The sequence below is a fragment of the Salminus brasiliensis genome, chromosome 17 (assembly GCF_030463535.1).
Source record: "Salminus brasiliensis chromosome 17, fSalBra1.hap2, whole genome shotgun sequence".
Lineage (NCBI taxonomy): Eukaryota > Metazoa > Chordata > Actinopteri > Characiformes > Bryconidae > Salminus > Salminus brasiliensis.
Window position 1 is genome coordinate 29679937 of NC_132894.1, and position 16956 is coordinate 29696892.

General features: G+C 41.4%; 1 protein-coding gene across 3 annotated transcripts in view; it reads right to left on the reverse strand.

The window, feature by feature from the left end:
* The window catches only part of pacsin3 (protein kinase C and casein kinase substrate in neurons 3), a 43154-nt gene extending 27164 nt beyond the window's left edge, over positions 1 to 15990 (reverse strand). For 2 of the 3 annotated variants that reach the window (XM_072659962.1, XM_072659960.1), the window contains exons 1-2: positions 15350 to 15990; positions 6729 to 6795 (exon numbers count right to left, since the gene is read on the reverse strand). The gene's annotated coding sequence lies outside the window, so the exon portion shown is untranslated. The remainder of the gene's footprint in view (positions 1 to 6728; positions 6796 to 15349) is intronic. The other variant, XM_072659961.1, reaches the window with a different exon arrangement.
* Between the last annotated feature and the right edge of the window lie 966 nt (positions 15991 to 16956).

Below are 16956 nucleotides of genomic sequence, written 5' to 3' on the forward strand. Positions count from 1 at the left end.
ACCATCTCATCATTCCAGAGAACACAAGTCCACTGCTCCACAGCTTAACGCTGGGAGGGGCTTTATACCCCTCTAGCCCCTGCCTGGCATCATGTTTATCTGCTTCAGAGAGTCCAATTCTATTGCCAATACTTCTCTAGTGGGACTAGATAAGCTGTGTGTGCATTTGCACATCTGTAGCAGCAACGGGTACAACGTAAAGTAGCTGAATGCATCCATTAGAAGGGGGTCAACAAACATTCAGACCATTTGTGGACAGGACATTATATCAACCAGGAAAGTTCTGGATGGACGTTGGTCTGGAGTTAACCAAGGATGAGAACTTGCCTCAAGAGGACACCAACTGAACAACCTTTACCATGGAGACTTTGATAGCAGGCCCTTGCCACAATTTGCCATTGTGTTGGTCACTGTTCTTCAATTTAGATAAGAACAGTGAGATCTTCTACATCATAACTGGGACCACCTGGAGAGACCTCCTCCTCCACCTCCAACAGACCTGCAGAAATGTTCCCACAATCTGCCTCACACATGGAACCAAAAGGGGTGCCTAGAGGCTAATCAGGGGCCGCATCCCTGCTGCCGCAGGATGTTTACACTGCGCCGGTCATTGACTCTGTTTAGGCCTTCGTGCCAAATCAGCGTGCTAATCCGTCAGGCTAAATCACTGTGAAGTGGAGCATTCGTCCACGCTGTGGCTGGCCGACATTAGCCAGTGTAGTGTGGGATAAAGGGCAGGGTAGGGTAGGGTAGGGTAGGGTAGCTTTCTGTAGGGCGACCCTCTACACAGACCTTATTTTAAGGGACAATGTGGGAGTTTTAAGGCAGCACTGGAAAGCAGTGCTGGCAGGCCAGAGCTGCAGAGTGGAGGCCTGGCAGAAACCTGATAGCAAATGGCAGCACATTCGGAACCCATTACGGCATTTACCCTGCTTGTCAGATGTGGCTTTGAAAAACACAACTTGTGGCATGTGGTACTTGTTTGCATGGCTGTCTCCCTCTCTTTTTTGCTCGCTTACACACACACACACACACACACACACACACACACACACACACACAGAAAATACTTCATCAAGCTCAGTATAATATATACACACCTTGTGAACCTCACAGCGATAGTTTGGTAAAAAATCCAATCACATCAAATGCAGTCAACCAGCAAAAATAACTGGACAGTCATCTCAGCTTTCAGTTATTTTTTTTTATTTATTATTATTTATTTAATTTTTTTTTTTTCAAAAGCAGAATTATTTGATAGGGAGGTCCCAATCTGACCTGTCCCAAGCCTTTTTTTTTATTGTTTTTTTTTTTAAATGGACTGATGATCGTCCTCTAAGCGTCATTAATAGACACGATCCTCAGCTGCTGCAGATGAACTTCTCATTTTTTTGGCATTATTTTGGTGAGCAAAACAAGACAGAACTTTATTTGAACTGATAAGTGTGATGCAGAAATCAACGCAGGGTCAAAGATCAATGGAAGGATCAATGGACTATGTATCCGTATCAGACGATTTAGAGCCCAAATGTGCCACTGACAATCAGACGATAATTTATGCAATCCCTAGAGCTGGTCAGATCATACAGTCCACATTTTGGTCAAGAGCCGATCCGCACCAAGAGCACTTTGACCCGCCATCCCTCAAAATCCACGGAAGACAAGCGTCCAGGCTGTTTTCTGTCCTGCACCAAAGTGGTGGATTGAACTTCTCCTGGGTGTCCGAACGGCCGAGGCGCTCGCTGTCTTCAAACGCAGACTGAAGACCCACCTCTTCTGAGAATACTTGGGTGAATAGCAGAGTACTATGGTCTCCGTATTGACTTGTGTTTAGTAGAGTCTAAACTTAGAGTATCGTTGAACTATTAGTCTATTCTAACTAGCTGAGGTTTTTCTTAGGTAAATAGCAAAGCACTTTTATAAGTTGCTCTGGAGAAGAGCGTCTGCTAAATGCCTTAAATGTAAAGTTTGCGAATTGCTGCAGCGTGGCACGAGCTCACAGGACACCTCAGTTCCTTAATCAACTGCTAGATGGCAAGACAGACCTTGCATCCGTCTGCAGAAAGCCATTAAAGCCAGTGTACAAACCCCCACTCCTTTTGCTCCTTGATAGAGTAGGCCAGTCTGCCTTTTTGTAAATACTGTATCTGACTCAAGCATACATATTAGTGTAAAAGTAAATGTGCCTCATGGGAGAGAGGCAGAGTAAAGGCTTTTAACACCACTAATCGGATATCCCTCTCGAGAGCACACCACTAAACCCAGTACAGTAAATATCAGAACACAGCAGAGCTAGCAAAGACTGCTAACACCACCCTGAGCTGCACAGAGCAGTTCTGCAATCTCAACAGATCTTTAAATGTGGTCGATTCCAAAAAGTTAAATACATTTCATCCTGAGAGACAATACCCAGAACATTATAGAAACCTGGCACAGTGACGCATTACCAGGTTGCCCTCAACCGGTATCAGCAAACCCCTAAAACACTGATCTCTACACATCTCTACCGGAAACTAAGATTTAAGAGTTGTTTGGAGGAGTAAAGGTGAGGCATTCACCCCAAAAACACTGCACCAGCTGTTAAACATGGTGGAGGTTGTAGCATCATGCTACTGGGCTGTATTGTGGCCAGTGAAACTGGTGCAGGGCACCAAGTGACTGGAAGGATGGTTACCTTAATTATTGGGATAAACATTAGGGCTTAACCTTGTCGCAATATGGGGCTGTGCAGTGGGGTACGTCCCAAAATTCTGCCAGGAAGAGTGGTTCAATAGCCAAACAAAACTCTGCCAGAAGCTTGATGATGGCTACACCAAAAGCATCTGCTCAAGGTACAACTTGCTATGAGATGTTTAACCAAATATTAATTGTGCTGCATTAATATTTTGGACCTAAAACCTTGAGTTATTGATTTTACAAAAAACACCCAATAGAAAAATGTGCATCAAATTCTTGTTTTTTTCTCTCTATTAAAAGAGAAATACACTTTAAAGAACTCACTGACAGCCCAGTATGAATATGTTAGACCTAAAAACTTTAATTATTGATTTTACAAAAACCCACCCAATAGAAAAATGTGCACAAGAGTGCATTTGTTTTTCTCTATTAATGATTCTGCCCCTAAAAAAAACACACTTTAAAGAACTGACAGCTCAGTATTACCATAACATTAGTGTCCATGATGAGGGAATGTAAACTTCCAAACCACAACGGTCCATTAGTCTCACAGCTCCTTTGCAAAACTCAAGAGGCAAACTAGTCCTGGCAGATTGGCTAAAGTATGAAAATGTGTAAAAGTACGAAAATGTGATCATTTGCCAGACCATCCCATGTCCCATAACCCCACATCCATGACGCCAAGACACCGTAGAACTCGTCAATGCGGCTGCCAAACAAGCAGCAAGAACAATGGCCTCCATTTGAGCGGAATGAGGCCACAGGAGGGAGGGGCGGGACATTCACATAAGCCCCCACTGGAAACTTGCGGTCATTAATCTGATTAATGTATACAAGGTGGTGGAGCGCTGCCTGCAACCGTTATTGTTTTGAACGTCTGGTCCTGATAATGGAACACAAGGTCTCCTTCGGTGAGGCTTTGTGAGACAGAGTTTTCACTTAAGAAAAAAAAATTTAAAAATTAAAAAAAGCTGGTGCCAATCATCAGCTTTTGAGGATTTCAGCACAATCCCACGGTTCCAATCCTCAGAAAAGAAAAGGTTGTTTATGAGCGTAGCCTGCAATCCCAAACAACTGCAGATTATCACACGAGGAGCATGTCTTCAACAGCCCGCAACAGCTGCAATACTGACAGGCTCCTAATCCCCCTCACTCAGCAGAGCATAGCCCTCACATCCAGAGGAAACTAGATTGCAAAAAAACGACCACAACATCAACAACATCCACAACACGTGTCCAGATGTGATGCTGATGAAGAAAAGCACACGCAGAGGGCTGGCCATGCTGCAGCTGGAGTAAAGAAGCTTCAGGAGTACAGTAGTACTTGGATGAGGTTCATTAACTGGTAATGAAAATTTGTGGACACCCCATCTAATGAATACATTCATCTTTTTCAGCTACATTGCATCATATCCCGCACACATACAGCTGGTCTAGTCCCTGTAGAGAAGTACTGCCAATAGAATAGGACTCTCTGGAGCAGATAGGCATTAACCTATTGGCACTGTGCCTAATGGCAAGCATGGGCTAGAGTAGAGATGCACCGATCTGATATGATCGGATATCGGTCCTCATATTAACAAAATTAGCTGGATCGGGTATCGGATAATTAGGCCCATCCATGGAACCGATCCTTTCACTTTAATTGGTTGGTGTGAGACTGCACTAAATGTTTACATGTTTGCAATTTTTGATTGCTGCTTGTATGTTTGAAGTTACTTATTTAGTCTCAGGTTCAGCTGCTACATTTTATGTATTTTAATATAATTTAAGAAGTTGTGATGCTGTGTCAAATAAATAGCAGTCTAGTACATGTATATCTATGTGTTCATTTCTTTTATTTTGTTAAATAAAGTAATGTTTAAGTCAATCCTGATACCTTAAGTCGCTCCCACATGGTGAGGTATAAGGTTTAATTCAGCAATGGTATCGGGTATCGATCGATGTGCAAAGTTTATGTATCTGTATCGGAACTGCAAAAGCCGGATCGGTGCATCTCTAGGCAAGAGGGGTGTAAATCGCCACATTTGACAAAAACAAACATAATAATGTATGTAATCTAAATTGAGTCTTGAAGACACAATTCATTGAATTGGAACCCCAGTATCATGATGCATATCATGACAGTGAAAGGTTTTTCATAAGCCTTTAAAATGTCCTTCACACACATGCATCTCTATTGCAAGCATGGTTGTGAATGCAACCAAAAGTGGTTCTTCTATAGTATGACTCAAAGAACCATTTGTAGCATCTTTAGTGAAAATAAAGTAGGGTCATTTAGCTTAATGGTTAAGTTAAACGATCCCGGTCATGTCCTTCACTCTGCTTTTTGAATTGTTGGCCCTTAGTCGCAGTTATTGCTGTCCCAGGTGTCGGCCTGTCTAACTGAGGGTGACCCGTAGTCATTAATTAACCTACTGGCCTCAGGCACATTCTTAAGTCATGTGGGCATTTTGTATATATTCTTTACTCTTACATACACACACACACACACACACACACACACACATACATATATATATATATATATATATATATATATATATATATATATATATATATATATATATATATATATATATGTGTATATATTGTATGACAAGACATAAGAGCTGTGATTGGCAGTCAAGGTTATTTTACCACAGAGAATTTTGAACCTTCTCAAAGATCAAATATTAGTACTGTGTTGTTTAAATCTGAATAAGAATTTCTTTGCATTATTTGAGCAGTTGTCATTTCTGCAAATAAATGTTCTAAATAGCTCAGCGGACAGATTCTAATTACAATTGCTGACATGCCCCAGGCACGATTTGCTCATCAAGCCCAAGAACTTATAAATAATAAAATAAATCAATCAATTAATCAATAAATAAACTTTGGCACACCTTTGCAACGTCTGAAGTGTCTGAAGTGTAAACTCTACAATTTTGTACGTTATAAATGACAGAGTAACTGTGCATGTAGATTTCTGACAGTGTTGTGTCTTATGTTTGATTAGCTACAGAGGATTAAGTTAATAACTATCTATGAAATAGTAAACAAATAAAATAAAATGTGTCTATCGACCAAGTATACTCAAATTTTTTGCATAAAACAAACATACACAAAAAAAAGCTGACGGATATCAACTCTAGGAAACCTATATACTAGAGTGGCACAATACCACTTTTCATACCCAATACCGATACTGCAACCTTAGGCATGAACATGCTGATACTGACAGTAATCTGATACCATATTTCATTCCCACACTCTCTTAACCCAAAGACCACTTGGCCAATTTTGCATGATTTGTTTTGACAGTTACTTAAAAGTTTGAGTAACTTAAAAAAGAAAACCCCTAAAAATTCCAAAGAATTTATTAAAGACAGTCACGCATGCAATGTTATTTTCAGGAGACTCTTTTGATTAGATATATAAATTTTAACAGAATTTAGACATTTGTACAACATTTACCATTGATTGTTTTTATGCATCAGATTTTCTTTCTTCTGATAACAGTTTCAGTGAGTTTGGACAGTATCGGACAATCGGTCAATATGACGTTATTTTATCGTATCATGATAAATTTGGTTATCGTGATAACGATAAGCTTTTCTAAGCATATCCAGGATACTGTTATTGCTTAATAAACACTGATCACTGATGGCTGGTTTAATTAGATGAAGAGCAGCAGATCCTCAGTACAGGAGAGGATCTGAATAGTAGTTTATAAGAATCTGTCGCTACTGATGTTTTTAGTCTGTGATCGCATGTATCATGATAAATACTGTTTATCGCTAAAAAAAAAAATCTTTAAATATCGTGATATAGTATTTTTACCATATCGCCCAGCCCAGGCACACCCCTACTATATGTGTAACAGTTGTCAGGTAAATTAGTCAAACTGCATAGTAAGAAGCAGCTGATTGGACCTTTACACCATTATGCCACAGGTTATACAGTATGCCTTTACACTGCTTACCTTCTGCTACTATATCTAAACATTATCACACACACTGTGAACCACGAAAAGGTCTTCAAGTATCGACTACCAAGCAGTAAGAACTTACCTAAGACGCGGTGAAATGTTAGGGGTTAGTAATGCCTCTGTCCAGGTACTCTGCCTGTACAGTGGCCCTGCAAGAAAGGAGAGACGAGCGAGGTGTTAGAGAGAAGCAACCGAAGGCGACAGAAGCCCGAGCTCGTCCTCATCCACAGAAAGACCCGTCCACAGTAAAGAAGGCAGCAGGTTAATATAAGTCCCAGCACCCAAAGGTGACACATTCCAAGACTGAGAGTCAAATGCCGCATGTAGCCAGACTGGAATAACCGCCGTAGAGCAGTGGAAAACTCTGCACCATCACATACACTTACTACTCCTCTGACCAAGGGCCAGTTAACGGTCAACTGCCCAGTTCAGACTGTTCAGTATTACGCTTGAGACTATGAGCATAAACCCCTGACTAATACAATGATGTTATGTTGCTATGCTATATAGTGGTTTAAAAAAACGATCTAGAACCATTTGCAAAACGCTTTCACCAATCTGAAGAACCCTAAACAAGATAAATAAGCTTCTAAGCACCCAGATGGTTCTCTGGAACATTATGGATCCATACAGCACTTTAATTTAATTATTTTTATTTTTTTTTACTATAGAACCTTTTATTTGAACAGATTGTACTACTAGGACAGAGCTGTATGTTGGAATAACTGGAGATTATGAACACTTGTGGCCAATAGTAGTAATAATATTTTATAGATATTTAAATATATAATATTACATTTAATTACATTGTGGATTTTTTATTTGATATTTATTGATTTTTAGTAGGGCTGGGCAACAATCGAAAATTAATCAAAATTGACATTTAGACTTTCGGCTGCACAATATATTATTTTAGCATCGTCATCGCAATGTGTGCAAGTGCATTAGTCACACTGCAGCACCTGCAAAGTCAGGCAAGGCTAATTAAATGAAAACGCTACAATTTGTTCCTGCTTGATACAAAAGAAAACTATTCATAACTCCCAGAAGCAGATTCTATTAGAGCTGGGCGATGTGGTAAAAATGTTTTATTTTTCGATGATATTTATCGCAATATTTTGACATGTAGAAGATCAGTGATCTTTAAGAGCCGACAATATCCACTATATACTCATAAAAGCATGTTGTGTACAGCCATAACAAAACGTATCGTGATACGAGAAAATATTGTCATATTGCCCACCCCTAGATTATATCTGCCCAGTATTTTTAATTTTACTCTAATTTCAGATACACTGAATGTATTATTGACATCAAGACACCTTAGATCATTGACCTCTGGTGAATTTTGGTAAAATCTGGTGAAAAATTCTGTATTTTTAAATAATTAAATATATATAATTATACATAAATGTCAATTTTTTCCAATATTGATCAGCCCTATTTAGAACCAATAATAAACATTGTCTTTATTAAATAATCAACATTCATCAAGATACTTTCCCCACTGTGTGTGTTTATGGGCTGTCATGTTAATAATGTACTACTGTGTGTCGTGTGTGTGGTCATGTGACTCAGTCCACAACATGAAAGCAATGTGGTGGAGAACTCAAAATACAGAGCCAAGTGAGCCACTCGAGCTGCCTGTATAATCGTTTATTAATCCCAATCGAGGTAAAATGATCGTGATACTGATTTGAGGCCGTATCGCCCAGCGCCAGGTTGTGGTACAGTGGTTTTAGTGCTTGCAGTACTGGCAGGGACCAAGCTCACATAGTAGAACCTCACAGTGGTAGCACTGGGCTTGAGCTACCTTGAAGTCACTTCAGCCAAAGCCCATTTCCAAACCCCGATCTTCATTCTGCACATGTTCTGGACATGTTACCATCCGAGGATTACATACAGCTTCCCCCATGAAACCTAAGGCCTAGCAAACAGACCTCAGATACATGACATCATTCGAAGCATTTGCCACATTCCTGTGGCCTCTCAGGTTCAAACATGCTTCTCTCATTAGTCTAAGAGCATGCGGACCCTCAGTTCATCAGAGCACAAGGCCTCCACCTTCTCCTCACAAGACCCATTTCTGTAATCTCCCTGCACCTCAGTCTGGAGGGCCGTTAGGTTAGATGAGGAGCGCAGAGGCTGAGAAGTTGCACAAATGTTCCACTGGAGAGGAGCTGAGTGGAGCTGAATGTACAATAATAATAATAATAGAGAGGAGGAAACCTGGGATGGTGTAGAGCTTTCAAAAGAAGCCAAGGAAATCATTATGGTGTCCCTGTTGTTCGCCGTAGTGATGGCAGGACACTGGGCGCGGAAACAAAAGCCCCTTTGTTTTCTGCATGCCTACACGGGGACTCAAAGGCCACTGAGCTTTCGAGAAGCAGGGTATACTGAACTGCTCTGAGGCCAAACACTGGGCTCTTTGACAGCCGTGGCCGCTCCATGGAAGAGCCGCAGATTCAAAAATAGGAAAAAGTGGGTTCTGTACGGGGAATACAGTAACTGAGGCTCACTGTAACGCAGGGGTGGGCGATAGGACAAGGTCTTCATTATTGTGATACGTACACCATGTTACGATACGCTTTCCTGATTGTAGCATCCCATAATTTTTTTTTGCAGTTATAAAATACAGTCTGATTTACAGGGATTATAGAGTCTGTAAATAACAACAGGCAAAAGCTGCCAATTACACCCAAATACAATTAATTTTATTTTATTTTTACCATTTTGACCAGTATTTTATTGTGAAATTCAGCGAAATATAAGTTTCACGCTACAGCTCGACCATCATAAATGTCTTTAAGAGTCATGTTTTTAGTTTTTTTGCCCCATTTTCTCCCTAGTTTGGACCGCCTGTTACCCAACTCGTACGCACTCTCCCCCATCGCCACCCTTTGCCCACGCGCCTGGAGGGAAATGCCAAATGCTCGGCTCCGACACACCAGCCTGCAGAACGCCAGCAGTGGCCAGCACCGCAGCGAAGCATTGCGCGGAGAGAGCACCATCTACCCACCCTGGAGAGAGCAAGGCCAACTGTGCTCTCTCGGGGCCTCGACTGCCGATGGATAGCAGCCTGATCGGGATTCGAACCAGCGATCCTCTGATCATAGTGAAAGCGCTTTATCCTGCTGGACTATTAGGGGCCCTCTAAGTATCATGTTTATATTGAAACCACATAAACCACCATATTAATCATCACATATTAACATTTTTGGGTTGTCATGTCTAGCAATTGTGACAGGATTAGTGTTAACATGCTAATGTTAGCTAACCTAGATATCAATATATATGTCAATATATAATGCTTTTACATATATCCATCCATTTAGCCTATAAGTAGCTTTAACCCTGCCCAGTCAGGCTAATGTTATAAGGAGTGTTTCAGTACACACAGTATATTTTTGAGATTATATATCTGATATAAATTATATATCAAGGTTCAAGCTGATTGGTAATCCTCCTATTAGCTAGATACCATACACATTCGTCCATCATCTTAGATGACCATCAATGACCATGCGACAAAGTCTATCTGAGATTAAATAAAATGGAAGATATATATATATATATATATATATATAACCAAACAACCAAACACATAAACACTAACAAAAACATCCTCACAAACATCAACTGTTGACTATAGGGGCCATGGACCCTTTAAAATTTGCTGCAGAAGGCCGTAGACAGAGCTCAGTCCGGTTCCATCAGTTCATTGTCAGCCGGCCTGTTTACGAATGCCATGGCTCTCTCTAATAATCCTCTGAATCAGTTCCGCACGCTTTGCCATGCTGGATGAATGCTGGCGTGAGCTACAACAGAAAGCCTTTTCAAACCCAGAGCTGCTGGACAGTGCAATCAGTATATAATATTGTAATGGTTACAAATGGCCAGATTAAAAAATAATAATAAAATAATAATAATAATAATAATATATATATTTTTATATATATATATAAATTTCAAATAAGAGTTTGCCCCTCAACGTTTAAAGAAAAGCTTGATTCCAGTGTCAATAACTACTAGAGTATGTTCATGCCAATTTATCAACATGCCCTAAAATGAAATGCTCATTTATGGAAGCCTATGACCCATTACATAGATAATGAATGTATGACTTATGTCGTGAGACTGATATTGACTTTGGGCTTTATTTGAAGTTATGTTTTTCATGACTTATTTTTCTCATGATTGCGACTTTCAAGTTTTCAGCTAAGCAAATTACTTAATTTCTCATTATTATGACTTATTTGATTCTCATTACTATTTATTTTCTTAATAATTTGTTTCTCAAATATTCTCCCAATGTGGTACTGCCAATTTACACCCCCCCCCCCCCCCATTTGTAGCTCCCCCTAGCACTAGCAGCGCTATTTTCATACATCGCCAGGTAGCCGACGCACTCTGAGGAAAGCGCCGGGTCCCCATCTCCACAGATGCTTGTGCTGGCCAACAATGCTTTTAGAGTGACCACGGGAGGAGCACCACCTACCCACCCGGTGAGAGAGCGCAGCCAACCGTGCTTTCTCAGAGTCTGGTTGCTGATTGCAAATCATCATGGCTCGGGATTTGAACTTGCACCCCCATGTCATGCCGTGTCACCACATTCACCTTGTGTAGGGTTTAGGCAAACTTACACATGGCCTGCAGAGACTAAATTTGCCTTCGTCGACTGACTACATTTGAGGAAGGGGGGGGGGGGGGGGGGGTGAGAGATAAACTATAGCAATTTTTATTGATTTATTTTTGCCAAATTGTTTCTTTAGCATCCTGTAAACAACATGACTGAACAGGCATCCATGTCCAAAGGGCCTGACGAGGGATGCTCATAATGTTACATCATAATCCAGATTAAGACACTGAAGATCAGTTTTAAGTGGTTCTTCAGGGCTGGGGCTAAAAGAAAACAACCCAGGAAGAACACCATTAGCAACCAGCTGCTTTATCCAGGAGAAAACTAGCGGGTACTTTCTAAGGTCAATGGATACTTAGCCAGGAAAGGATCCAACCAAGAAAAAAAAACACTTCAATAATAAACCTGTGATTGATTAGAAGATCAAGATTAAAGAATGGAGGAGAACGCCAGTCCACCACTCCCATTACACACAACGCACACAGTACACGCCTGTGTTACTAACTACCAATGCATTTGATAAGATAGGGGTGCACACCTCATCAGTGGAAGGTCAGAAAACAGCCTGTAAAATTAGCACATTTGGCTTCACATGGCTCAACCTAAGAGCAGCTGCAAATGAATCACCGGCAAGCTCAGAGGTTCAGGGATGAGTAACACAATGCAGGACCTTCATTGGAAGCCTAGAAAGCATGCCTGAAGTCTCCTTAGAGGACAATACAAGCCACACCTAACACCAGAAGTCATCACATTAGCATACCAGCATATCTGGTATGTAAGTGACTCAGCTGCACAGTAAACCTCATCTAAGGAGATTGTGTCTAAACTCTGAACGTCACCCAGAATTAACGACATCATAAGTGGTCTTGCAATGAGAAACGTCTACAAGCGCGATACATGAATACCACGTAGGACATAGGAGGGAAATGTGTGTATTCTGTGTGCTCCCATGTGGTAAAAATACACTATATGGAAAAAAGTATTGGGACACCTGCTCATTCATTGTTTCTCTTTCTGAAATCAGGGGTATTAAAAGAGGTTATCCTGCTTTTGTTGGAGTAACTGTCTCTACTAACATTCTACTAGACTGTGAGAATTTGCCTGCACTGCATTCAGTGACAAGAGTATTAGTGAGGTCTTTGGATAATCACCACCCTACTTCACCCCAAATGTACTGGACGGAGCACCATCAAACTAGAGAACACAGTTCCACTGCTCCACAACTCAATGCTGGGTTGGGGACTTTATGCCTTTCTACCCCACGCCTGGTGGTGGCATTAGACATGGTGCCAGTTGGTTCATGCTGATCTGCTCCAGAGTGCTATTCTATTGGAACACTTCTGCATTGTGTCAGCAATGGGTGCAACCTGAAGTAGCTGAACGCATTCATTAGATGGGGGTGTCCACAAACATTTGGACATGTTAATTATTTTGATGTGATTCAACACGATACTACATTTGCTTTTAAATATTTCTAGATTAACCATCATGTACATCATCTGACATCATCAGGGTATGTAATCCTCAGATGGTAACATGTCCAGAACATGTGCAGAATGAAGATCAGGGTTTGGAAATGGGCTTTGGTTGAAGGTCATTACTTGAAGTGACATCTTGGTAGCTCAAACCCAGTGCTACAACTGTGAGGATCTACTATGTGAGCTTGGTCCCTGCCAGTAAGTAGAAACGGCGGGCAAGGTTACAAAGGTTAGAATTGGTCATTTTGGTCAGAATTCAACCGAGACTATGTGGTTCAGACTAAGGTTCGAGACTATGTCCAAGCTCATAAGGTCTTATAAGAAATGATGTCTCAAAGAGTAAAAAATCTACTTTGGGATCCATCAACTAATACTTCAGTTTAAGTTTGGATTGGTCCACAACAAGGCAGAAGGGTGTTGATCTTCTCCACTGTACTTCCACCCTCATCAGTCCAGACCACAGGGTTTGCTGAATGTTTTCCACACTGAGAAGGACAGGGATGGAGAGTATAACCACTGTTCTCTGATGATAATAAGGTTTGTGGCTTATTATGCAGTTGGAAGGTCCACCTATGACCAAGTAGCAGCTTGCCACTAAAACAATGGTCGTCAACCCTGCTCCTGGAGAGCCGCTTTCCCACAAACTTTAGATCCAACCCTGATACACCTCTCCTGACCCAACTAATTACTACCCTCAAGAGTCCTTGAATTAGCAGAACGGGGTGTGTTACATTTGGGTTGGTGTTGAACCCTGCAGGAAGGTAGCTCTCTAGGAGGAGTGGTATGACCACTGGGCTAAAAAGCTGGAACTCATTAAAGCACTGAATTTTAAACCCCCCCCCTGGACAACAAGCACCAGAAAAAAAGCACCCAATGAGTTCTGTCAAACATACTCGTGGATCACCGACTCTGCTGAGGCTGTTCTGCTGCTCCTGAGGCCTTCACCTCATCAAAGTCCTGGAAGTAGGAGTGCCTTTCCTTGCAAGCACCCCCTTTTATATGTGACCATGCCCAAGTACCTAGTTCCACTCCAGATGTTCATTGTTAACTCACCTTGAAAAGGCCGACATCTGCCGTTACTTGATTCTGCTACTTCATGACCAAGTATAGTTGGACAGAGGTGTCTGGTCTATGACGTTTCCTTCATTAGTAGGCGCAGGAGCTTAAGGGTTAATATAACAGAAGTCTACTGCCATGTTTCCATCAACCTTCTGCACAAATTACAAGCACATCTCTTAATAAAAGAGTCAGCATTCCTTTGAAAAACACTCCCATCTCCTCCTCCATCCAGCCGCACCTCTCCACCACACTATACCATATGCCTGACATACTACAAATCATTGCGGCCCCCCATTTGCTCTTTACCTGATGTCAAAATCCCATGATTTTTAATCCACGGACCAATAGAAACACTCCAAAGTGACTTGGAATAAAATCTTTAACATAGACGTCCATTCAAAGCTAAGAAGGCCGTTTTCTCCTGTAGAATCCCCCAGTTTGTAGAAACAGGACTTATCTCTTGACCGTGGGGTATGTTTGTGCTAGCCAACCAGTGCGACCAGCTTGATGAACAGATTGGTCAAGTTGGCCAGGCTAATATACTGCCCTGCTACTCCATCAAACCTAAATGAAAACATACGCCATGCTGGTCAGCCATCTTACCAAGCTGGCTTACCAGTATAGGGCATTCAGGTTCTCACCTGAACAAGCAGCTTTTCAACCACCTTGACCATCAAGGACTATCTGAAACCAGTTACCAGCTAAAGCTGGTCTTGTGCTGGATTTGTCAGCAGGGTTATCACCAAAGAAAAAAAGGCCTTTAGGGGACAAAGCACTTTGCTGGAAAACTAGGGAAGCAAACTTCAGACACCAAACATGCCTTGGCTGGTTAAGTACGTGTGGAATGGGAGGAAAATCATGCAATATGAATTTTTCACCAAGGCTCACTAACCGGATACTGCAGATCTAACACCCCAATGACCCATCATGACCCTTTATAACTTCCCTCAGTGACTAGAAACCACCACAACAGGTTCAAATAGGCTGTATAACTTTCCCAATCATGTAAACCACCAAGATAACCCCCCTCATATGTTCTATACAGCTCTATACTGGATGTACTGGGAATGGATCTTGGGTGGTTCCTTACAATAGTGAGCACCATTAGAGAAACTAGTCACAGATAACTGCTGCATTTACGTGGACATTACATACATACAGAACAGATATTTCTTCAATAAAAGAAACATTAAGTTAGTATGAATCCAACAAGAGCATTTTTGTTAAGCCACGCTGCATGCAAAGTGCTCCAAAACTGCTTAATAACGCTGAAGTTGGCTAATGTCCCGTTCCACCTTAAATGGCGCTGGAGTTCCACTCTGGCGCCTGGGGCGCTCTGCCGCGCCGCAGTGTGGCTGCTGCTCGATTTAAGGTGGACCGGGATTGTTCGAATACGCTTCTTGGCGAATAAGGAGCATTAAGCGCTTAATGCTTTTGTTTAAAGTGGTCAAAAGGCATGTGTTGTGGGCCGAAATTGTGAACACTAACATCATTAAAGCTCGCAAATCCAGCTTGAATTCAACTTACTTGGAGGCAGGGGCCGAGCAATGCCAATGCCGCCGCCGCCGCCGCTGCCGCCGCCGCCGCCGCCGCCGCCGCTGCTGCTGCCGCTGCTCCCTCTCAGATCCCGGAGCACCGATTAGCAGATCTCCACGAACTTCTGTAAACTGATAAAGGCGGTCTATAATTTGATATACACCGAGTTTCTTTACTGAAATGAGGAAAGAGAAAGGCTAGTGTGAAGCTAGCTAGCGCTCAAGCACGCTCCCTTCCTGCCATGGTAACGAAACTACACGGAGAAACGAGATCCTGTGGAGGAGCGAGGAGGAGGCAGGATCGCCGGGATCATGGAGAAGCACCGCGCAACAACAACAACACGACCCCCATTCACCTACAGTCAGTGTCGGGCGAGTTATCAGGCAGGTCTTCGGCGATGTAATTAGACGGCGTGGCTCAGCAGTATGTCCATTGATCCAATTACAGGACTTAACCCCTTGGATCTAAAACAAAGCACAGAACGATCCGTCCAGTTGGTGTGCTGTAAAAGTCCCGCACAGGATTTCCAAAGAGGACAAAAGTCAGTACGCAGAGTTACAGCTCAAATATTGACGATTACACAGCCCTGCGTTAATCCCCTATACTAGTGACAGCCCGTTCTCCACACAGCAGCAACAGGCAAACACGCAGAGAGCGGCTGAGGCGTGTGTAACAGCGCCCTCTGCAGGGCAGCGGCAGGAAAGGGAACTGCGTAGACACTGCAGGGCTGCTACTCCAACGGGCTGAGCGATATTGGAGGGGTGTGTGGGTGGGTGTGTGGGTGTGGGGGGGGGGGGGGGGGGGGTATCGCGATATTTTGCTTTTCTGATTGTTCGTTTTTATTGTTTTCTTATATTATTATTATTATATATTATCTTATTTATATCATTGTATATCATATAATAATTGATGATATATTTGTATGTAGTAATATTATTGTACATTATAAATTATTCAGCATCTAAAATTTTCTTATATTATTATTATTATATATTATCTTATTTATATCATTGTATATCATATAATAATTGATGATATATTTGTATGTAGTAATATGATTGTACATTATAAATTATTCAGCATCTAAAATTTTCTTATATTATTATTATTATATATTATCTTATTTATATCATTGTATATCATATAATAATTGATTATATGTTTGTATGTAGTAATATGATTGTACATTATAAATTATTCAGCATCTAAAATGTATGGGCCGTAATTTATGATGATAATGATGCTGATAATATAATATTGTTATATTTCCCACCCCTGATTCTATATATCTCAGAGTATCCAGACACACTTCATTCAGCTTCCTTAAGAGATAAGGTAAGAAAATCCTTTATTAGTCCCACAGTGGGGAAATTCTCAGTATCACAGCAGAAAAGGGATAGCAAGACACTCAGATGCAAAAACGTAGATAAATTATCAATATATACACAATATAAATAAAAGTAAAAAGCAATAACAATATTATTTACAGATTAGACTCTTAATTGCATGTGTGTGTGTGTGTGTGTGTATGGGGGGGTATCTCTATAGAAAAACACTGCCAATAGGATGGGACATTAAGGTTGCCATGTCCAATGCCC